Raw genomic sequence first — 26,085 nt, 5'->3', positions numbered from 1 at the left:
CATGCTAAAATTCCTCTTCTGCAGTCCACCATCTTCCTCCTGAGAGATAGGTACATATGTGTGTGGCAAGAATATTAACTGATAGACTCCTTGAAATGGCTGGTTTGATACAGCCTTCAGTATGTCCTTCAGCCTAAGATTTAACTAGTGTTGATGGTTGAGGTAGCACTGGCATTGTAGTTCAAGGGTGGAGTTGTAAAGCGTGTTTATACTTTAGGGCAGTATGACGAGGGCAGCTTGATGGCAGAGGAGGCCACCCCTGCTGTGGTGGGTGTCTGGCAGTAGACATCCACCACCACCACCAGTGATGAAGGGGAGCAACTTGGCTGGATACTACAAGATGAGTACATTTAAAAATGTTATACATACTCACTTAGGTGGCAGTCTGTTGAAATAACCATTGATGGGCCAGTGGAGTGTTTCATACATAACGTATAGTTTTCTATAAATCTTGCTGTGGTGCTGCTTTTGTTAATTGCCAGTTGGTTGCAGAACTGGCCTCAGTAGGTGTTAGTCAAAATGCACTGCAACTTGTGCTTAAATAGCTGAGGAAGCTAAAGTTGCAAGAATCATGCAGAACATTAAAAACTCAATTTTGCTAAGTGGAATTATTTGCAGTAAGTGTGCTGCAGTTAAATTGGCAATGCTAACAACCATATCCCAGGAAATTATCACTGCCACCCCTTGTGCCTTAGGTTTCATTCTTAACTTTTCCATATAGTTTTAAGTCTTTGGAGACTTGCAGCAGAAGACAGATAGCCATTATTACCCCATCAGTAAATAAAATATCCCCAGAGCTGGATAAAACCATTGGCTGTGGCAGGAGTAAATTAACACACAACAGGAAGCTCCCTGACATCTCTTCTGTAATTATTTATTTTAGGGGTTAAACTTAAGTCAGTTGGAGACCCCTGCATTCAAAAGGAAGCTCCCTAACACCCCTTCCTTAGCTATTTATCTAGGGAAATCAGTGGTGTGATAGTAAAGCCTTGTCTTATATGCAGATTTCTAAGTTCCATTGGTACTTGTTCTTCTCTCAAATGCCTTGATTTTATTTTTAATGGAGAGTAACAGTTGGGTGTGGAAGGTGATAAGTGGTAAGGTTAAGGGTAGAGGTGGGAGGCAGACTGAAAAAGACCTGGGAAGAGGCCATAGGGTGTGACCTCAGGGCTAGGACTGAATAGGGAGGCTGCCAGAGATTGAGCAGTGTGGAAAGCTGCTATTAAGTTATGAAAACCGACACATTCAAGCTTGTTGGAGCCTTTGTAAACGATATCATTGCAGTATTTCCAGAGTCTATATAAATGATACGAGAACAATATTTCCAGAGTCTATATAAACGATACAAGAGCAATATTTCCAGTCTATATAAATGATACGATAGCTGTATTTCCAGAGTCTGTATAAACGATATGATAGCTGTATTTCCAGTCTATATAAATGATACGATAGCTGTATTTCGTCTATATAAATGATACGATAGCTGTATTTCCAGTCTATATAAATGATACGATAGCTGTATTTCCAGTCTATATAAACGATACAATAGGTGTATTTCCAGTCTATATAAATGATACGAGAGCAATATTTCTAGAGTGAATATAAACGATACGATAGCAATATTTCCAGAGTCTGCTGTATATAAACAACACGATAACAATATTTTAGTATATATAAACAATACGATAGCAATATTTTCAGAGTCTATATTATAAATGATACGATAGCAATATTTCCAGAGTCTGTATAAATGATAAGATAGCAATATTTCCAGAGTCTATATAAATGATACCGATACCTGTATTTCCAGAGTCTATGTAAACGATATGATAGCTGTATTTCCAGAGTCTATATAAACGATACGATAGCTGTATTTCCAGAGAGTATATAAACAATACGATAGCTGTATTTCCAGAGTCTATATAAACGATACGTTAGCTGTATTTCCAGAGTGTATATAAACGACACGATAGCTGTATTTCCAGAGTCTATATAAACGATACGATAGCTGTATTTCCAGAGTCTATATAAACGATACGATAGCAATATTTCCAGAGTCTATATAAATGATACGATAGCTGTATTTCCAGAGTCTGTATAAACAATACGATAGCAATATTTCCAGAGTCTGTGTAAAAGATACGATAGCAATATTTCCAGAGTCTATTAATCCTGTATTTTTTGAACTGAAGATGTAACCTTATTAACCCCATCAGAGCTGTAAGTCCTCCCTGAGTTTTAAAATGCCTGGTGGTGGCAAGAATAAAACAATAAATCAATAAGGAAGAGGTGTTAGGGGAGGTGCTTCAAGAGTACCAGCCCCTGAGTTTTAAAAATTGCCAAGTAGTAGCAAGAATAAAACCAAAAATATATCACTAAGGAAGAGATGTTGGGGGAGTCAGGGAATTGGAAGTACTGTGTAAGTTTGTATTAATCTGACATTTTTTTTTTACAAAATGCCTGCGTCTTTCTCCTTCTGCCTGTGTCTTTCTCCTCCTGCCTGCGTCTTTCTCCTCCTGCCTGCGTCTTTCTCCTCCTGCCTGTGACTTTCTCCTCCTGCCTGTGACTTCTTTTCCTTTTACCAGTGATTGTATCTCCTTTCTCTCCCCTTCCTGTCCTCTCTCTACTGGTCCACCTTTTCTTGATATTTCCATAATTCTTTTGGCCCTACATTTCCCCCCTACTATCAGGCTAGACATTTGGTATTATGCCATGAATAGTTTAAGGCCCTGCCATTAACACTGCCCCATCCTTCCTTCCTCCTTATCCTCCCTACCCTCCCCTTCCTCCCTACCCTCCCCTTCCTGCCTATCCTCCCCTTCCTCCCTATCCTTCTTTCCTCCCTATCCTTCTTTCCTCCCTATCCTTCTTTCCTCCTTATCCTTCTTTCCTCCCTATCCTGCCTTCCTCCCTATCCTGCCTTCCTCCTTGTGCATTAACACCAAACTGTTTCATCACCAAGCGTCTTCATGGCCAAAGCTGCTCCCATGCCAGTCTTGGTGCCATGTAGCCAGTGTGACTTGGTGCTGGTTCATTAGTGCTGGTTCCCTGGTGCTGGTTCATTGGTGCTTCCTACTGTGACATGCTCTTAAATGCAGTGGCCAGGCATCTTGCACTGAATGGTTCCCTTACTTTGTTCATTTCTTGTTTGGGAAGATTTTTTTGAACTGTAGTAGCTTCCTCATGTAATGCAGACTTTGAAATAGTCTTCAAAATTACTTCAGTAGATATAGATAAATAGATATAGATGGATAAAGCACTCAGGGAGTATGGTGAATTATCTTTAGGTGTATTAGCAGTGGTTACAGTTTCTGCCATTTTTCTGAATCTGGCCATCGTCTAAGTCGTTCAGTGGGTTAAGGTGGTGGTGTCTGATGCTCTGAATGTTTTAGGTGGTTGTGCTGCTGTGTTTACTGTAGGTGCCTGGTAGTGTAGTGGGTTAAGGTGGTGGTGTCTGATGCTTTGAATGTGTCAGGTGGTTGTGCTGCTGTGTTTACTGTAGGTGCCTGGTGGTGTAGTGGGTTAAGGTGGTATTGGCTGATGCTTTGTGTCAGGTGGTTGTGCTGCTGTGTTTACTCTAGGTGCCTGGTGGTGTGGGTTAAGGTGGTCCAGCCAGATGTGCTTTGGAATATTAATAGGTCTGTTCACCTGTGGCAAAGCTAACAGGTCTAGAAGTGGTAATTTTTTTTTCTCTCTGCAAGGAAAGCGTAAATATCTGCTCTTGGAGAACTTGGAGTGATTTTATGAAATACAAAGCTGCTCAGCCTGAACTTTTGTTGATTTATCATGTCAGCCATTGCCTAAGCTGACTATTGGCTGCATTTCAGTTTGACTTTAAGGAAGCATTGTAGTGGCTTATGAAATACAAAGTTGCTCAGCTTGAAATTTTGATTTGATTTGATAGGTCAGGTGTTGCATCAGCTGATTATTAAACAGTTGTCAGTTTTGGCCATAAGGAGGCATTTTAATACAAGTTTCACATTCTGAGTTTGAAAGAGAAACTTAAATATTGACTGCAGTCTGTGCAGGTAGGCTCTTGTTGTTTAGGTACAGAATTTAAACTTGTGATCTTGAGTTTAGGTAATCCAGTTGGCTGGTGTTTGAAGGTTAGGTGTGTGTGTGTGTGTGTGTGTGTGTGTGTGTGTGTGTGTGTGTGTGTGATTAGGTCAGTGGGTGTAGGTGTAGAGTAGGTTAGTGGGTGTTGTAGGTTAGGTCAGTGGGTGTTGGTGTAGATAAAAGCACAGCTAATGTGTTGTTGTATTTGCAGGAAACAGATGGCGTCCAACAAGATCTATGAAGATATCAAGATGGCAAGATGAAGCCAGCTGGGTAGAGGAATATGCTGTATGTTTGAAGAAGATTGGTAATGTGTTAAAACTGCATCTCAATCACTTTGCTTTAACTTGGCCTTAAAATACCTTGCTAGTCACGAAGAAGTGCTGTGGAAAGGTTTCAACGACCTAAAATTACCATCTTTGAATCGTGTTTAGCTATACTGTATTAGATCAAAATTAGTGATCTTAGTCATGCAGTGCGGTGGAAAGGTTGTAGAGCCAGTGATTGTGTCTTTCCTACTGAACTAAGTTAAGTCAGCTGTCAAAGGATATGTCTAGGCCAAGTTTAAGTGAAAGAACTGTAGTTGTGTGTACAGAATGTCCTCGTTTATGCTAGTCATGAAGTGCTGTTTTCATGTATGTTAAATCCAAGTAATTGTCATTGTGTTCCCTGGCTGGTTTATATGGTAGTGCTGGTGATGTATTTTGTGGCCAGGCTTATCTGAACTGGAACATGTTGGTCTGCTGGCTGCATTGGCCCGTATCCTGTAGTCCACCATTTTCCTTTATGGGATGATAGGGAGGTATTAGACTAGTAACCAAGGAGACTTGTGTACTCCACCATCCTTGGAGGATAAGGGAGGGCATTGGGGCATGTTTTGTTTGATGGCATTGTGAATTGAAGTACGTTGTTGATCAACCCCAGTCTGCCTGGCCAAGCAGACCCATCAACCACAGGCAAGCAACAGCCTTGCCACCTCATTTAGTGAACCAGTGTTCCCCTGTGGCAGAGCCCTGCAACAGCAAGGTGCGTTGAATAGTGTGGAGGTTTGGTTCCTGGATGGATGCTGCATTTGCATAATCCAGTTAACGTGAGCACCATAGCAGGCCCCACATCACCCCATTATTTGGTGATATGATTACCACCCAACATTGTAAATGGTTTCCTGGGCTGCAGGAAACCATTAGGCCTGTGACCTGGTGTAAAACCACATGAAGTGGAAAGAAGAGAAAAAGTGACATGAAGGAAAGGGAGAAGTAGGGAGTGAGGACAAACAAACTGATAAAGTTGAAGGAAGAATAGGTATTACTACAGTGCAACCTCAAAAGTTTGCAAACCTCTAAAGTTCAATTGCCATAATTTATGAAAAATGTCATTTTTATTTCCCAAACTTAGCTCAGAAATAACCAGAGACTATTAAAAAAAAAAAATCCTAGCTACACCCATCTGTTACTGATGACCTCACCATAAAGTGTGTGGTCACCCATAATAATAATAATTTCCTTTCCTCCTCTTGGTTAAGCTCTTTCTTATTTGAGTTAGTTTTATCATATCCAAATTTGACCATAATTGTGGCTTCAAACAGGTGTCCTGGCTTTACCAATTAGTGCAGTGCTGGGAACAAAAATGATGCAGTATAAGAATGCAGCCACAAGTACTTAGTGTGTGTGTTGTGAAATGACTGGTGATGGAAACTACCATGTATGACAAATTTGACAGTTCTTAGTGCTGTACCAACTGAAACCAGAGTAAATAACTCATTGCAGGTGTTGTCAAAGATAGCGGTGGTGTTAAACCTGACAGTGTATGACATTACAAAGCAGTGTGATAAGGTTTTTAAATTTTTGAGTGGAATTATGGTAAATATTCCTTTATCACACAACACCACTTGTCAGACGTCAACTGATTTTATTCACTTTTGACTGAATCATGATTGTTGGTAGGCAGCAGTCTTAGTGTAATTCTGATAGATCATTTGCATCACAGTTAAACCACTGTGCAATATATTTTTGAGTAGATATAAACCACCACCATCTTCCATTTTTTTTTCACACACACAGACAATGTACTTATGTATTTCATCACTGAGATTGCAGTATTTCTGCAAGATTATAGTAATGCAGACTGGCAGTAATTGTACATATCATAAAATGTCATAAAATAAACTGTGTAATCAGTGCACAATATGTGAAGTGTAGCATCACGTATGGGTTGGTTATATGGTTACCACCCAGCATTGTAAATGGTTTTCTGGCTTACAGAAAGCCATTAGGCGTGTTACTCAGTGTAAAGCCACCTGAAAAGGAAGGAATAATAAAAATTGAGAGGAAAGATGTGAGAAATAGGGAGAGAGGAGGACAGAAACAAAAATAATGGAGATAGTGGGCAGTGCTACATCAAGGAGTGGATGGTGGTTGCTGAAAGATGTAAATATTCATGTTCAATACTGTAGTTTTTACGTAAATAAATGAATGCATAATTACTGTCCCTTACAACTTACCGATTGATGTTAAATATGAAAACAACTGCATAGTGTTTTAGAACAAGGGGACATACACAAGATGAGGAAAGGAAATGTGAAAGAAACACTTCATGGTTTGTAGCGATTATTGTACTGATCCTTGAGTTAAGAGATGAGATAAATGGTAGTGTTAACAATGGAAAATAGGATGCCTGAAGCCAGCTAGTTAGCCCAGACAACAAAGCTTGTGTCAGAAGCATGTCTAAACCATGAGAATTAAGACAGCCACAGAAATGCTTTATTAAAAGTTCAAATTTGTCAAAAGTATCAAAAGGCCACAAGAACTTCGAATTTAAGAGGTTGCACTGTGTATCAAGTGAGTGGATGATCACAGTCACCTATCACCTGCAGGACTAGTAACCAAGGAGACACATGAAAGCAAGCCTCCTGTACCTGTAAAGTGTATTGCTATAGCACATTGACATGACTGTTAGCCATAACCAAGGAGACTGCCACCTCATGAAGGCAACGTTCTCCATTGTCTGTTAAATTTGTTATAGCACGTTATCAAACCTGAGAGATCCCTGTTCCCTTTTGTCTCAATTGATGGCAGTGTGTACTGTGATTGGAGGGTCGATACAACTAGTAACCAAGGGTGATGGTATCTAGGGCTGGTGGTGGTACTGTCAAAGCTGCGGGAGTGACCATGTGTGGATTACCACTAGGGTGTGGGAAGGAATTGCAACTTGTTCAGTGTTGGTGAGAGGTTGTGTATGTGGTGTTAGAGGTAGACTGTGAAAAATGCTGACATGGTGTGTGGTGTGTGTGGGGGGGAGCATGTGGAGATTTCAGGCATGAAAGGATTAGTCTTGCTGTTTTTTTTTTTTTTTTTTTTTTTTTTTTTTTTTTTAAGGACATGCTATGTGCTGGAGGTGGAGCTGGTGTTAGCTGTGTGGCTAGGATAAGGAGTGGCTGGAAGAAGTTCAGGGAGCTGTTGCCTCCTGACATTGAGAGGGCTCTCCCTCAGTGCTAAGGGATCTTTGTATGTGGCACGTGAGACCTGGGCAGTGAAGGATGAGGATGTTCATAGGCTTAAACATACAGTAATGACAATGATTAGATTTGTTTGTAGTGCATCCTTGAATGACAGGCCTTGGGAAGGGTGTTAGGACTGCAGTTGAAGAGTTGAGAAGAAGAATGGGACTTGAATGTATTGATGTAGTGATGAGGAGGGGTAGGTTGAGATGGTATGGACATGTGGAGAGGATGGAGGGAGAGAGCTGTGATTGTTTAGGGTCGAGTTGTGAGAGGCAAACTAAAAAAAAGACCTGGGATGAAGTCAGAGTGAGACCTCAGGGATACGGGATTGGACAGGGAGACTGCCAGAGATCAAGTAGTATGGAGAGATGCCATTAGGTGACCAAGTCTAACTTAAGCAGGCATGTTGAAGCTTTTGTAAGCGATAGGAAAATAAATGAAGTAACCAAGGAGACAGTCATACCTCGTAGTTAAGGACCATCAAACAATGCAACCCCTCTCCTGGCCCTCTCCATTTTTTTTAAATCAGTGCAACCCCTCTATTTATTTATTTATTTTTTCAAACAATGCAACCCCTATCCCCCCCCCCTTTTTTTTTTTTTTTAAGTGTTTCTGTAAAGCTTAGTCAGGGTGCAGAATTTGCCATTACCAGTTGTATGGTGGGAATACTGTTAGTTTAGGCCATACCTGTGGCTAAACGAGGATATCTGTATATGCATTGTACAGTATTTGTGGATGTGGGAGCATCTCTTGGCCAGTCAGTCAGACCATATGATTTTTCAGCAGAACTTCACTCGTATAGATTTTAATATATTGCGGCCTTTCATGATCCCACATCCATTACTTATATATTTATATGTGCTGACCATATTTTCTTTATTCCAATAAATGCATCTTTAATGTAAATGCTTCTTTATTATAAATGTTTCAATATTTTGTCTAGTGGAGTAGAGTTTATCGCCTTTTAAGACTAATGAAAAACAGCTTGATTTTGACAAGGCAGTCTTATCATTTCCGATAATTGAGGTAGTAAAATTAATTGTGCTAAATCTAACGTCAGTTGCTTTGTCAATGAGCGAAGTATTGCTGCAACTTTTAATTCAAATACTAAACACATAACCAAAGAAATGCAGCAAAAAAAAAAGAAATGCATGCATGCTCCTGGTGCAGGCCAAAAATTATTTGAAACATCTCGACATATTGCATCAGTGGCACATAGTGATGCAGCTTGCCAATTTTTATTCCATCTGACTACAACTGTTGAAGTTTATCTCATTTGTACTGCTGTGTCAATGGTCACTGCCCCTCTGAAACGTCTGCTTGCATCCCTCCACCACCCTGGTGGGTGCGTAGCACCTGTCTAGCAGCAAACTCTCATCCCTTTTCTATCCAGCTATCAAATGCAGGAGTTAACCTTCATGTACGCAATAGGTCAACTCTGGAACTGCTTTTCACTCTTCTACTGCCTATGACCCTCCAGTCTTTTTTTAATGCTGTGTCCAGGCATCTCAAGATAAACGATCTTGAATTTGGCCCTTAACTTAGTTTTTTGTTGGAGGGAACAGTCGTTCAGGTTTTCTAGCATTTGGTTCCTTCTTCATTGCATAAAATAATGATTTAAATTGTTGTGGGAACAACATTGCTTAAAAATTACCTGCTGTAGTGTTCATCTGTCATGTTGGACTAAAAGACCTGTTGCCTGGGTATGAATGGCTTGGTAAGCCAGGAACAGCATTACTGATTTTATACATACAGTACTTTATTAGTTGCCTACTTGCACCAGACCATGAGCAATAAATTTAAACTTCAGCCAGTCTTGGTTAAGATATGTGTTTGTTTATGACCAAGAAATTAACAAGGGTTATATAAACTGTAGCAGCCAGTTCATAAGTAACCTTGTAATTTTTTAGAAGTGCTATTCCAAGGTTTATAAAGGGAACGAAGTCTTAAAAGGCGAGAAATATTACTTCATTACTTTTAAAAATAAGGTGGGCACATTACTTTTTGTTTTTTCAAAGATCTGTTATTGGTAGGTAGGTTATGGCAACATTCGACGATTTTAGTAAGAAATCGTATGTCATTTGGTTGTCTGTGCTCCATAAATTAGAATTGGGAGATTGAGGGATGGAGTGGAGTGGGAGAGAATTAACTAGGAGTGTATGTGAGTGAGGTAGGAGGGGAGACCAAGGATGAGATGGAGGGCTGGAGTGAGAGACTAACGGCCAATTCACACTATACGGTTCGTTTGCTATGTCACTGTTCACACTATATGTCCATGATCTCGTCAGTCTGCGTGCAGCTGTGGCTCCTACAAGAAGCCTCGGAAATTAGCGTAAAGCAGCTTGCTGCAACTTTCATTTTTGCACAACTACTTAGGTGACAATGCCACTGATGTTACAACCATGAATGTCATGAATAATGCAAGCTCTTTAGTAGACATAACTAGACAGGGAGGAAATGCTCCACAAGGTGCATTCCTTGTAAAAGAAATTTAAGAGATTCTTGAAGTCCCACTGGTTCTCTTCCATGGAATTTAAAAGATTCTTGAAGTCCCACTGGTTCTCTTCCATGGGCGTAAAGAGGGTTGAGAGAGAACCTACCAATGGTTATGAACAGGATGTTGGGAGAACCTGTGAATGGTAATGGATAGGGTGTTAAGAGATACCCTATGAATGGTAATGAATAGGATGAAGGATAAAATGCTATTTGTCACAGTTATAATAAAATAGTGAAATATTTAAATATCTTACCCAATTTTTCCAATCCCTCTCCTATTAATTTCCAATTTTTTTTTTTTTTCACATGGTTATCATTTTATTTTCTGTTGCCCATGTCATATAGTTCCTCGTAGCCTCTGACCAGTTCTAATAACTTATCGTCATTCATGACTGCTTATAGTACTGTTCACGACCAAAAGCATTGACAGGCTAAAGTTGTCCTCTGTTGTCTGTAACCACACCGTGACTGATACGTATTGATGTTCACACTGATTGGTGGAGGTACGGAGCGTTTCCATACGTATACGTTTCGTTCGTTTGAGATTTCTTCCAAACGTAGGCGATCCGTACGAGTGAAAGCCGTATGAAAGATGAACAATAAACGGAAAATATAGTGTGAACAGCCCCATTGATTTCGATAAAATAATTAACGTACAAAAGCCGTACGGAGACGAACCGTGTAGTGTGAATCGGCCCTAATGTGTGAGGTGGAGGGGGGGGGGGGGAAACTGAGGGATTGAGTAGAGGATGTTGTAAATTGAAATGGGAAGGAGAGGGAAACTAACTAGGAGTGTATGTGAGTAAGGTGGATGTGGGGTAAGAGGGAGGGGGGAGACTGAGGATGAGATGGAGGGATGAGTGGAGGTATATAGGAGAGGAGGGTGTAAGTTGGGGGTGGAGTATGAGAGTGAGGTGGAGGGATGGAATAAAGGTATGAGGGGGAGGTGTAACTGGGGGGGATGGAGAGAGAGACTAAGTAGGGGTTTGTGTGAGTGAGGTGGAGGTGGGGAAAGTGGCAGGGGGAGACTGAGGATGAGATGGAGGGATGGAGAGGAGAGGTGCATGAGAGAGGAGGGTGTAGGAAGACTAATTCTGAGTGTATGTGAGTGAGGTGGAGACTGAGGATGAGATGGAGGGATGGAGTGGAGAGATATATGAGAGGGGGGTGTAAGTTGGGGGAATGGAGAGTAGGAAACATAATCAGGAGGGTGTATGTGAGTGAGGTGGAGGGAGAGGCAGGGGGTGTAATCTGGGGGGAGGGCAGGTAGATGGCAGTGGACAGGGAGGAGATATGTACCCTCACAGGATGAAGGTGTCTGGCTATAGGTAGATATATCATGTCCACACTTTCACATTGTTATAGTAATATGGCCATTATATTTTTACAGTTTAATTTGTTTGCTTGAGATTATACTCTGAACTTTAGCTTGGCCTAAAATTTTAAATCTTTCCAGCCTGAATTATGAGTTGTAACTTTCTTAAAACAGGATAGTAGTCAGTGTGAAAAGGATTATGAGTAATAGCATTGCCTTTCTGTGCCTCGAGTTACTCTTATGTGACACAGCTGGAAAAGATTGAAAAATTGGCCAAGTTAGTGAAGAGTAAATATTGTTCAGTGGAATGTGATTTTGTTGATATTTAACATGCATCACAACCAGTCCATGTTTGTATTTTTGAACCTCTTCAGTACTGTTACATATTTTCTCAGTGTATTGTTGCTGTGTCCCAGATGATTTTATTCTTGCTGCTGCCAGACGATTTTACTCAGCTTAGGCAGGGGGTCTCATACTGAAGGTAGGCCATGTCTCCTGCAGTATGAGATCGCACTCCAAGCTGAATAAAATCGTGTGGCATCAGCAGGAATAAAATGTCCTCATACTGAAGGGGTTTATTGGCTCATGTCTTTTGTATACTGTATGTCATGTTGATTAATGGTCCACTGCTTCCGGTTTAACATGCCTTAGCAAACACAACGTTGCGTGGTGCACACCGTGTTTAGCAATGCATGTTAAGTAGCCCTTTTGATCACTCTGTTGTATGCCATGTGTTCTTGTATAGCTCTGCCTGGCATTAGCTGGGCAGAGCAATACAAGACATGGCATCTACACAGTGATTTGAAGGGCACGGTCTTGGAAGCATCTTGGGGTAGGGCGCAGAACCTATCTCGATAAATCGGCCACGAAAATACGGACTGGCAACCCTCCCTTGGGGTTCCCAGTCCTTATTTCTCTGGCCGATTTATCGAGATAGTTTTTTTTTTTTCCACCTTCTTCACTTAAATGTATCTTAGTGGAAATAAAACCAATGTATTAGTACCATGTCTTTCTTATAAACATATACCTTTTTGGTATATTACTTATATATGTATAGTACTTATATATGTATAGTACTTTGAAAAATATCAAAGAGAATACCAATAGACATGAATAGTATGAAGGAGACATCACTTCATACTGTTCATGTCTATTGGTATTCTTTTTCTGATATTTTTCAAAGTACTATACATATATAAGTACTATATACATATATAAGTACTATATACATATATATATGTATATAGTACTTATATATGTATATAGTACTTATATATGTATATAGTACTTATAAGTACTATATACATATATAAGTACTATATACATATGTAAGTAACTTATTCAAAATTTAGCACTTTGAAAAAATTATGAACTTAAAAGGACAATATAAAAAGACATTAATGAATAAAAGAAACATATACTATGAACTTAAAAGAACAATATACAAAGACATTAAAGAATAAAAAAAACATATTAAAAACAAACAAAACAAGACACATGGAGCAGGACAGAGGAAGGACACAGCAGGACATAGAACATGACAGGGAAGGACACAGCACAGATGACAGGGCAAGAACAGCAGGACATGACACAGATGATGGAAGGACAGAGCATAGATGATGGAAGGGCACAACAAAGCAGGTCATAGCAAGGCAAGACAAGCAGGATACAGCAAGAGATGGAAGGGCAGGACACAGGGTAAGAATAGCAAGGAGGGGTGGCAGGGCACAAAGCACAACAGAGCACAGATGATGGAAGGGCACAACAGAGCAGGTCATAGCAAGGTAAGACAAGCAGGATACAGCAAGAGATGGAAGGGCAGGACACCATAGGCAAGAACAGCACGACACAAGGTATGAATAGCAAGGAGGGAAGGACATGCCAAGGATGGCAGGGCACAGGAAGAGTGCAGATGACAGTGCATGGGTGTAGGGCAGGACAGGGGTGGCAGGCCACAAAGCATGACATAGCACAGATGATGGAAGGGCACAACAGAGCAGGTCATAGCAAGGTAAGACAAGCAGGATACAGCAAGAGATGGAAGGGCAGGACACAGGGTAAGAATAGCAAGGAGGGAAGGACAGGCCAAGGAGGGAAGGACAGGCCAAGGAGGGAAGGACAGGCCAAGGATGGCAGGGCACAGCAAGAGTGCAGATGACAGTGCAGGGGTGTAGGGCAGGACAGGGGTGGCAGGGCACAAAGCACGACATAGCACAGATGATGGAAGGGCACAACAGAGCAGGTCATAGCAAGGTAAGACAAGCAGGATACAGCAAGAGATGGAAGGGCAGGACACACAAAGGAAAAAATAGCAGATATGGAAGGGCAGGACATCATAGGCAAGAACAGCAGGACATCATAGGCAAGAACAGCAGGACACAGGGTAAGAATAGCAAGGAGGGGAGGACAGGCCAAGGATGGCAGGGCACGGCAAGAGTGCAGATGACAGTGCATGGGTGTAGGGCAGGACAGGGGTGGCAAGGCAGCGCATGGCTGCATATTGCAAGGCTGTAGGAGAGGGCATGGCTGCATATTGCAAGGCTGTAGGGGAGGGCATGGCTGCATATTGCAAGGCTGTATGGGGAGGGCATGGCTGCATATTGCAAGGGTGTATGGGGAGGGCATGGCTGCACATTGCAAGGGAGTATGGGGAGGGCATGGCTGTACAGTGTATTGCATGGGTGTTGGGGAGGGAAGGAAAGTGCAAGGGTGCAGGGCAGGTAAGTGATGGCAGGACAGGGGTGGAAGGACAGGACATGGTTGACAGAACAGGGATGGAAGGAAAGGACATGGTTGACAGAACAGGGATGGAACGACAGGACAAGGATGACGGGAACAGCAAGGGACACCTGGTAAGGCAAAGCAAGGGTGGGGGTGGTAGGGTGGGTTGCAGGGTGGTAAGGTTAGGAAGAGGAAGAAAGAGGGGAGGAAGGGGAAAGAAGAAAAGGGAGAGAAGAACGAAGAGAAGAGGAGGCCTAATACAATAAGAGGAGGAGAGGAAGCCTAATACAAAAAGGGGAGGAGGAGGAAGAAAAGAATGAGGAGGAGGAGGAAGGAAGAAAAGAATGAGGAGGAGGAGGAAGGAAGAAAAGAATGAGGAGGAGGAGGAAGGAAGAAAAGAATGAGGAGGAGGAGGAAGGAAGAAAAGAATGAGGAGGAGGAGGAAGGAAGAAAAGAATGAGGAGGAGGAAGGAAGAAAAGAATGAGGAGGAAGAGAAGGAAGGAAGAAAAGAATGAGGAGGAGGAGGAGGAGGAAGGAAGAAAAGAATGAGGAGGAGGAGGAGGAAGGAAGAAAAGAATGAGGAGGAGGAGGAGAAAGGAAGAAAAGAATGAGGAGGAGGAGGAGGAAGGAAGAAAAGAATGAGGAGGGGGAGGAGGAAGGAAGAAAAGAATGAGGAGGGGGAGGAGGAAGGAAGAAAAGAATGAGGAGGGGGAGGAGGAAGGAAGAAAAGAATGAGGAGGAGGAGGAAGGAAGAAAAGAATGAGGAGGAGGAAGGAAGGAGAAGAATGAGGAGGGGAAGAGGAAGGAAGAGAAGAACAACGAGGAGGAGAAGATGAAGCCTAATACAATACTTAACTATATGAAGTACTAAAACACACAGAGAATAAACACTCAACTTTGTTTTCCTTTGTAATATTATTGCCAGCAAGGGGTATCATTAGTTTATGCTTCAAAAACTGCTTGTGGGTCAAATAATAATAATTTACTGGCAAACCCCTATCAGTAATTCCTCATTTAAGATACTTTCACTAAGCACAGTCTCTCTCTTAATGTCACTCAAAAATACACTTTTCACAAACTTCTTAATTAATCTCAAAGGTGTGCTGTGAAAGATCAATGTTAATTCATCTAAAAATATAAATTTTTTAAATTTAACACACATAAATCTTCCTAGTTAGTTCTGTCTTGCATATGATCCTTAAATGCTGGAGAAAAAGTCCCTCTTGCTGGGACCCGACCCTAACTTCACGCAATCAGCAATTTACGGGAATATATATCAATTATTAAAGGAGGAATTACTTACTGCTGGCATTATACACAAACAAAACTCACAATTTACACATATTCTGTTTTAAACTGTGTGGAAAATGTGCCACTAGATCTCAGATGATGTGCTTATATATAGAGTATTTCAAAGCTATGCATATATATACTGAGGTGTACATGATGGGCCTGTAGAAACAGTTCAGTATTTTTATATCATTTGTATCGTACCATTCATGAAGGCTCCAACATGCATTCATTAGCCATAGTCACCTAATGATGGCTGTCTATGCTGCTCAATCTCTGGCAGCCACCCTATGACCTTGTCTCGTATTTTTTTTTACAGTCTGCCTCACAACCCTACCCCCGAAATTCACACTTCTCACCTTACGCACCCAATAGTTATAAAATTGCGGTGCAGGGCAGACACCTTCAGGTGGTGGCACTGATATAACCAGGCCATGTCCAGTGAAAAGGGCCAGATGCTCACTCACTGACCATTTAAGCCCCTGGAATCCTGACTACCTCACATATTTCTCCCTACATAAGTGCTTCAAAATTATCAACTCCAGGACTTTCCTATTCCAGACCAACATCACTACAATACCAGCTGGTGTTCTCAGTGCCAAAAATCTCTCGTGGCTAAACACAGACACAGGACAACAAGGGGACTCTCAATGCAGAAAAACACGAACACACAAACCACCACCACAACCCTCCACACAGAGTTATAAGGTTGCCTCCTCCCCCCAGCCTCACCATGTACCTCTTCATAATAACTAATCCCATGAAACAGTTAAATTTTTAGTACTGACACAGGAATGAGTCTCCTTGATTACTAGTTCAACTGACCCTCCAGTCTGGCCCCACTTTGTCAGAGGAACATAAAAGCATTACAGCCATTCAAACCACCAAGGAAGTTGTACTAGACCTATTACTTGACCACTGCCCCAAATTAGAAAGTTACCTAAATCCAAACAAAATGTGCAGCCATTTTTATTTTTCCTCCATTTTTTCTTATTTCCTTTTTTTTCTGTTAATAATTTATCCTGTACATACTGCCTACCTAGCCACTACAGCCATTCAAAGCCTATAACACTGCACGCCAGCATTACATTTCACAAAATATAGTCAATATTTTTTTTCTCGCCCCTAAAACGGCCCCCATTCAGAAGGAACTGTGCTGTGAAAATACATGGAATTTCACAGTACAGGTCATCGGCTCCGACCACCTGCACTTGTCGCAGTCCGCCGATGGCTGTGGCCGTCAACCTCTTATTTTTTTATTTTTTTTTAAATTCCAGTACTTTATTATTTCAGAGTGTACACAGCTTTTTTTATAAATAAATAAATAAATATATATTATATATATATATATATTACTTTATTTTTATTATTTCACACTGTACCTAGCTACCTATACACACAAGGCCACTACAGACATCCACAAATCTGCAGCCAAACAGGACCCTTCAAAAACCATCACCAGACACCCACCCTTCACAAACAACCCTACCCAGAGAAACATGAATACACCTACTCTCTCTCACCCTCTCTTTACTCTAACTTTGTCTAAAAATGCCTTGTGCTCTCTCTCATGGATCTATCTTTCTATCTATTGCCAGACGCCTTAATCCCGTACGGGATGGCCACAAACGTATTGCCTCTCTCATGGATGCTGGGTTGTAAGCATAGTATATAAACACTAAAATACGATGCTGGTTATGAAGAAGAGCTATGGAAGGCATGTCATAAAAACTTGCATTACAGAAAGTACTTTAAAAAATTCGATAAGCCAAGAAACTGTTTACAATGCTGGGTGGTAACCATATAATCAAACCATATGTGCTCCCTATGTGTCAACAAGTGGGTTGGTGAAGGGCTAGTGCCCCTCCCCATAAATAAAAGTCAGATGGCCCCCCCTTACGGGATTATGGCGGCTGGCAGTAGGCAGACAGACAGATAGATATTCTCATCCTATACCCAACACTAAAATTCACAAGGATACATATTTTCTTTCCTACCCCCTTAAAACGGCCCCCATTCCAACAGAACCATACTGTGAAAAACATACGGAATTTCACAGTACAGGTCACAGGCTCCGTCCACCTGCAATACCTGTACCCGAAGTGCAGATCCACCAGTGGCTGTGGCCGTCATCCACTTTTTTTTCTCTCTCTTTTCTAACTTTATTTCTACTACTTCAGATGGTACATAGCAACTACCTAGATATACATGGCCACTACAGCCAAACAGAAGCTTTCAAAAACCATCATGAGACACCCACCCTTCAGACACAACCACATCCAGAAAAACACAACCTATACTCTCTCTCTCTTTTTACTCTAACTTGGTCTAAAAATGCCCTGTGCTCTCTCTCATGGATGCTGTATTGTAAGAATACAGTATATAAGCACTAAAATATGATGCTGGTTTGGAAGAACAGCTATGGAAAGCATGTAATAAGAACTTACATTACAAAGAGTACTTACAACCTATTCTCATTCTATACCCAACACTATTTTTCAGAAGGATACATATTTTTCCCTACCCCCTTAAAACGGCCCCCATTCCAAAGGAACTGTGCTGTGAAAAGCATATGGAATTTCACAGTACAGGTCACTGGCTCCGACCATCTGCAATACCGCTGGCCTAAGTGCAGTCCAGTAGCCCAAGTGCAGTCCGCCAAGTGGCTGTGGCCATCATCCACTTTTTTTTTTTTTCCTTCTTTTTAAACTTTATTTCTACTATTTCAGACGGTACATAGCTACGACCTAGATATACAACAGAAACCTTCAAAAACCATCACCAGACACTCACCCTTCAGACTCAACCATACCCAGAGAAACACAACTCTAACTTGGTGTAAAAATGGCTTATGCTCTCTCATGAATGCTGAGTTGTAAGAATACAGTAAACAGGCATTAAAATATGATGCCTGTCACAATGAAAAGCTATGGAGTGAATGCAGGTCTAATGTTTTGTTTCTGCCAGTGGGACACGCTAAAAAAAAAAAAAAAAAAAAAAAAATTGAAAATTGGTGCCAAGTTAGAGTGAAATGAGTATACCCAGACTTCAACACAATCATCATCTTTCTCTACTTCAATGCCAACACAATACACAACTCACACACAATGCACTATGCCCACAGTGTAATGCTTCCTGCCACACCACACCACACTCACATTTACCACAGTATAAGGCCTCCCCCCCCTCACCACAACACACAACTACAAACACTCACCACATGTACCACAGTGTAGGCCTCCTCCCACACACCACACCACACTACCACAACAGACAATCCTTCAACATTTACCTTTCGGACTAGCAGGGTTTCTGTAGTCAGTCAAGTGGGATTACAAGCCAAGATTTACTAATACATAGCAAATATTCTTCAAAACAACATAATTTTGATATAATAGGTTTATCATCCACTGACAAAGAAATTCAATTTATCATGAGAATTAATTTGCTGGAAGGGAAGGTTATGACGGCCAATACAGGTGATAGGAGGGTCAGAGGCATGTAATGATTTTAGCACTACAACAACAGGGTCTCTCTATCTCTCATGACATAAATATTTGAGGTGGGAGCAAAGAACAAAGAATAAACAAGCATTAAGGGGGCGAACTATCAGTACCATGCCTAGTGAAGTGGACTAATCATCATCGTCATCATCTTCGTAACCAATTATTTTTCAATCATCGTAACCATTTTTTTTTTCTTTTTCAAGCAGTCACTTCTAACCTGTTTATTTATTTTTTTTACACATGGATACAATGCATAGGGCCCATAAAGCAAAGAGGAAACCCAAGAGAGAGTGAAACTAACTGCAAGCCCAATGAAATGGCTCATACACTCATTCACTTACTATTCAAATCCTAGTATCTTACAAACACACACACACACATGGAAATCACACATCCTTGCTCTCTCTAATCATAAACCACGACAACCCAACCCAACAGACATCAACATCATCACAAACACCAAAACGATACACAGACCAAGAAAACGCAACAATGAAGGAGAAATATCAACAGCATAGCCTAAGAATCAGCATAACGATAGTAATTCTAAACACGTATCAACCATTGGCCGTGATGTTGGAGACCTTGCAACTTTATACAACATTGTCTGCCATCATCCAATCCTATGTCACCCCATAAGGAGTGTAGGAAGCCAGGGCTAGGCATACTGCACAAAATTATCTGCTCAACACATAATACTGCTGATTTCTGAGATGCCCTGGGTTGAAAGACGATAGAGACCTGACAGGCAAATTGGTTCTTGCTCATGCTTAGGAAAATATGGCAAATGACTGTGTGATAGGAAGAGATATATCAAAATAGTTTAGTCTATGGGCACCCTAGGATCTCTCCCTACCTATCTATCAATCTATCTATAGCCTGACGCCCTAATCCATATAGTTATAAAATTTCAAACACGTGGCACATTTTCCCACGTACCGATAAGAGTATAACATATTCCAATTCAACATATAACTATAGTCAGTTTATTTCCATCTGACAAAACAAGGCAACTTTTATCACTTCAGTACTAAATCATTCATGTATAAAATTCAGTATGCCTTAGTGATGGGGTACGAATGAGTCTCCTTGGTTACTAGTCAAATTAACTCTCCAGTCTGACTACACTTGGCCATAAAGCTAACGGTTATGAATCTCTGTCAGGTGAAGCAAACTGACTATAGAATAAATCAACAGAAATAAAGACACCAAAAAAACACTCCCACATCAATATATAAAACACAGCCACAGGAAAAAATATATAAAAAACAAAAACCGTATTAACGATAAATGTTCGTATATATGCAGGGAATAATCTCGTTAATCTCTCACCTAAATGAAGGGAATCAACTGCTATGTTTAATGAGGGGAATAAACTCAGAATGACTGTTATTCTTGGATATAAATGAAGAGAAACAACTCAAGTTGCTCATCAACCTCTGACATAAATGGTCGTTAACTAAGGATGCTTGTTAGTTTTAAAATCTCGGTGCTATTTAGGACAATACATTTTTCTTTTTAATGCAGAGAAGCAGAAACTGAAGAGTGCAAGAAATAATACACAAATGAGAGCCAAATGCAAGATATCTTACATCTGAAATTCCTGCACACATTGCATTTACAAGACTGGAGGTCACAGGCAGAGGGAAATAGAGATTGAGAAAAATAAATTCAAGTTGACCTGTTGCCAATTACAATCAACCAAAGAAGGACAAGAGTACATATTTTTTTCAGCATATTTTTTCCTGTGGCTAACTGTGCAGTACATCACAATGACATGGTAATAATAATAATAATGCAAATATAACAAGAAAATGGGTATAACAATTGGCGTAAAAATACAATAGCCAACATCAACAGTTCAGGAGGGATAATATATACAAAACACCCATTTTTATTGTTGGATAAACAAGCACTATGGCTTTTTTGCATAGTCCTTTTATTTGCCACAGTTATTTACGATCTTTTGGGCTGATAATACCTGCTGTTGGGGTGGTCCCTGGCTCATTTTAATTACTAAGAATCACAGTCAATGCTGGAAAACCTAAATACTGGAATTTAATCAAAGAAAAGACGCAATAGGAGCTCCAAAATTCTTACAACCAAGATTATCCTCTAATATTCTTCAGACGTGTGTGTGCATCTTTCAGAAGTTTACTCTGGAAAATGACACACATATATCCTTAGCAAAGTTTCATAGCTCATTTAGCCACATCTCATTCAAGAAGGTAGATGATCAGCACACACAGATAAGCTACAACCAACTGACACTGTTTTACTTAGGCAGCAAATACTGTACTGGCAAAAATGCTGAAATTGATGCTATGTTGGTTCAGAGAAGTGGTTTGATTACAGCACTACTACACAGGCATATCCAAACACCTGCCACTGTCCTACTTAGCCAGGAATACAGGACCACAGCAACAGCAGCCCACAATTTACTAAACCAAAATACAGGGCTGCCCATATATATCTGGTGTTGTCGGCTCAGTCTGCAGGTATGGGGGGAGCACGTATTTTGACAATTATGCTCCGTTTAACTGGGTATTAAATTACCATCATTCCTTTGTAAATGCTAGTTGAAACATGACTAATATGGTGCTAGTCATGAAGAAGTACTATGGATAGGATGTTGGGCCACAGTGCTATCTTATTCTGCCAGTGACGTGAGGGAAATAAATCTGCATAAGGACAAAACTCTTGTCTCTTTGTGTCATGTTTGTCATACCTTGTGCCATGCTTTTATGTGTCATGTCTGTGTGTGTCGTGTTTCTGCATGTCATGTCTCAGTGACCGTTCAGTTTGTATATGGATGAAGCTATAAGAGAGGTAATAGGAAGGAATGTGAATATATTGCTATCTAGTGAGGGAAGGTAAGATGTGGAAACTTCCTGAGCTGTTGCATGCTGATGATACTGTATTGTGATGAATGTGAACTGCAAGGCTTGGTGCATGAGTCTGAGGATGTAAGAAACAGAATCCTAAAGAGAATATACGTATGGGTAAAGTTATGGTCCTGAGGGAAATCACAGCATACAGAGTGAGACTGGATGGTGAGGAAATAGATAATGAAGGTGCATCCAAGTACTTTAGAGTGATGAGTGAGGATGGAAGGATGTGCTTGAATGGGTACAGCAGGGTAGAAAGGTTGCTGGATCACTGAAAGCTGTAAGACATTGAGAAATGAGGCTTAGATCCTGTTGGAAGGGCACAAGAGTGAGAGCAATGGAAATGACCTGAGGAATGTGTGGAGTTTCATGGACAGACAGATATACAAATGAGGAAGTGGAAAAGTGCTGTGGTGCTATTAGGAGAAATACTTGAGATAGTTTGGCCATGTAGAGGATGGGGAATGAGAGAATGACTAGAAGGTATGTGTATGATGTGAAGAGGAGGAGAGACCATGGCAGAGACGGAAGACTGGAGTGGAGAGATACAAGGGAGGGAGGTGTGAGTTGGAGAGAGGGCAGTCAAATAGCAGATAACAGAATGACATGGAGTTAATTTGTTTGTGGCCTCCCCTTATGCGATTGAGATGTCTGGCAATAGATAAAAGTCAGTGGAGGGTAAAAATCTCTACTTACCAAAATGAGTGAACTTTAAGCAATTACTGAAGAAAATGCAAGAGGAGATATTAAATTACTTGATAAAAAAATGCAACCAATGGATGCAAACAAGCAATCACTATCAAGTAAGAAAGGGTTATGGGAAACAGAAAATGATGCAGGGTAGTGATGGTAAAGCCGACTGAGCCTCCACCACATCAATCATCAAATAATCAAAATCAATATAATAATTATCATTCATTATCATTAAAATCATTACTGCAATCGTCATCATCATCATCCCAGCCTCTTCTTCCCACCTAAGGATGGGGTAAGGTATGGTTCAAAATGCAACAACAAAACACATGGGATCAGACATGTTATATATGAACCACCCTGTATTTTTTAGCATCTGTGGCACATAACCAGGACTTAACTGCATCTGTTTGTGATGTACAGGCATGTGCAAAAGTATGCCAACAATACTCTGCCAGCACTAACTTGTATTTCATATTTACCACTCTTCCCCAAATGACTAGAGGGTAACATTCCTTCTGTTGCCTGTTTTCCTGATGCCTGGAACAGACACCTTCATATGGCAATGATCAGATATTGAATGTCAGATTAAAATAACAGCCTTCAGTTCCTTTACCATCCCCATACAGGAGAATGGTGGACTAGGAAAGAATAGTAACGTTGATGTGCAGTCCTTACCACATAAAATATTTCAAACAACAACTTCCATTCCTACAGCTGGCAGAGAAGTGTCTACATACTTTGCTCATGCTCAGGACAGGATTTATGCAAAACATTTCATAGCCAATGGTTGTGTACAGCTGGCCAGTTGTCTATAACCTTAGTCGCTTTACTCGAATCTGGCGAAGACGTCTTCTTTCAGAGCTGATGGCAGCAGGTAAAGAAACTGGTTGTTTGATACGATTACTAATCAAAGTGGACATCTCGTGACTATCATAAGTGACAAGCCAAGTGGCTTCTGGCTACCCAGGATATAAGTTACTACACCTGGTGGTAATATACAACTAGACAGTCACGTGGTGGTGTAAAGAGTTACGGCGCTCCAGCTGGATGTGGCAATATCCAGTATTAAATTAGTCAGTACCTAGTCCCAGGTCTCTTCACAAAATGGGGAAACAAAAAATTGGTGAATGACTGGGTGGCTGTGAATGTGATGTCCAGCATCTGATAGATGTGAACAAAGTGTGCAACGTCTGGCTTGCAATACCCACTTAAGAACGTATGCCCAATCCTTGAGGCATTGCCTAGGCCGTAAAAAATAAACAAAAAAACTGGCCATCAAACACAACCCCCTCATAGAGCATTCCGCCCCCTTACTGTACGGCCACAACGTGGTTATTGCAAGCAAGACCTGAGTGCATGTTTATCTATATAATCATCCACCTGTGTGCCACTTATCCTTCCAACATATGCAATGATGGACTCCTTCTCACTGTCCGACAGCCCCCATTACCCACGTCAAAACGAATATATATCATGGCACACAATGGTGGGTTGTGTGTGCTGTAAAAGTATTGACCCAACCCCCCAGGCATCCCCAATCCCCCAAAACCCCACTAGTAGCAAAGGGACTTGGGGCCACGCTACACGACAGTATTATGGCAACTAATTCGGCACAAAATTTTTAAAGCTTATTTTTACGAAGCAGACTTTTCGTTCATTTACTCCCGGCGTAAAACTTTAATCTCCTCAGTCTGACATGGCGCATATTTTTACATCCGTACTTAGCGTTCTAACTTCCAGCATAAAACTTTAAGAATTTATACATTACTCTGCTGCCTTATGTATTATGGTAGTTATTCCCACACCATACTTCTTACTAATCTTACTCAACCTTGTAGCATGCTTTTATAAGTATGTCCAATTTCCATCTGACGTTAAGAATACAGTAATCGCTTTTCATGCCACACACGCTTTCATGGAACAATAAGGTTAACTATATATAAAAGGGAATCGACAGGGTCGCGGTTTGTAAACAATGAGCATACAACTAGACAGTCACGTGGTGGTGTAAGGAGTTACGGCGCTCCAGCTGGACGTGGCACTATATGGTATTACATCAGTCACTAGCTAGTCCCAGGTCTCTTGCAAAACAGGGGAAACAAAACATTGGTGAATGACTAGGTGGCTGTGAATGTGAGGTCCAGCATCTGATAGATGTGAACAAAGTGTGCAACGTCTGGCTTGCAATATCCACTTAAGAACGTATGCCCAATCCTTGAGGCATTGCCTAGGCCGTAAAAAATAAACAAAAAAACTGGTCATCAAACACAACCCCCTCATAGAGCATTCCGCCCCCTTACTGTACGGCCACAACGTGGTTATTGCAAGCAAGGCCTGAGTGCATGTTTACCTATATAATCATCCACCTGTGTGCCACTTATCCTTCCAACATATGCAATGATGGACTCCTTCTCACTGTCCGACAGCCCCCATTACCCACGTCAAAACGAATATATAACATGGCACACAATGGTGGGTTGTGTGTGCTGTAAAAGTATTGACCCAACCCCCCAGGCATCCCCAATCCCCCAAAACCCCACTAGTAGCAAAGGGACTTGGGGCCACGCTACACGACAGTATTATGGCAATTAATTCGGCGCACAATTTTTAAAGTTTATCTTTACGATGCAGACTTTTTGTTCATTTACTGCCGGCGCAAAACTTTAATCTCCTCAGTCTGACTTGGTGCTAATTTTTTTAAAAAGCATACCGGTACTTAGCGTTCCAACTTCCACACAGGGGAATCGACGGGCCGAGGTTCGTAAACAATGAGTAACTCCAGAACTGCAGGGTCGATTGGTGTGGGTGATTTAAACGGACAACATAGCGACAATATACACAAGTATCAAACAACTGGCCATAAAAAAATCTGTCCACTGTGCATCAATTACAATACAAACATCAACATAATAATCAAGCAATAATCATATGCATATTTCACTTGGGTGTCTTCTAGGTGGCTCGGGAGGCTTGCTAAATCACGTTAGGAAATCACCCCAGCCACAAAGAAGACAAGCCACTTTGACTGAACTAACACCAGACACTGTTCAATTGAGAGAAACACTACTAGCAAAGGCATCAAAAATAACATGAGAGACCTTTCCATCACAAAATTCTTGCAGTATACCGGGTATCTACCTACCTAACACTTACTGCAATATATCTACTATCTATGTGTATCTGTGTAATGTTTACCTATCTGTGTACTTTATCTATCAGCTTGAAATATTGCTGAGCTGAGGCAACACCTTAGCAAGGAGACATGCTAATCATGAAGTGCAGGGGAAAGGTTTCAAAACTATCTGCTACTGGTAAACCTGGGGAATTTACTTACTGTACTCTTGTTACTCTACCCAGGCATAAAATAAGCATCTTAGCAATAGTTTATCAAGCAGAATGCTAGTCATGAAGAAGTGCAGTGGGATGGATGTAGACATGTAGTACTGTGTTATTCTACCACAGAGATATATGAAAAAAACAGGTGAATGGACAAATCCCAGCCCACGTTACGGTGCAAGAAGTATGATAATTGAGCATAGACGAATATAAAAAAGTTAAAAATCCATCCAATCAGCCATCATCCAATCCCACGTCGCCCCACAGAGCAGCATAGGAAC

Source organism: Coenobita brevimanus, chromosome 38 (assembly GCF_032717465.1).
Source record: "Coenobita brevimanus isolate Jiangsu-jjx chromosome 38, ASM3271746v2, whole genome shotgun sequence".
Lineage (NCBI taxonomy): Eukaryota > Metazoa > Arthropoda > Malacostraca > Decapoda > Coenobitidae > Coenobita > Coenobita brevimanus.
The sequence above is the reverse complement of the archived record's forward strand: the minus strand, read 5'-3'. Positions refer to the sequence as shown.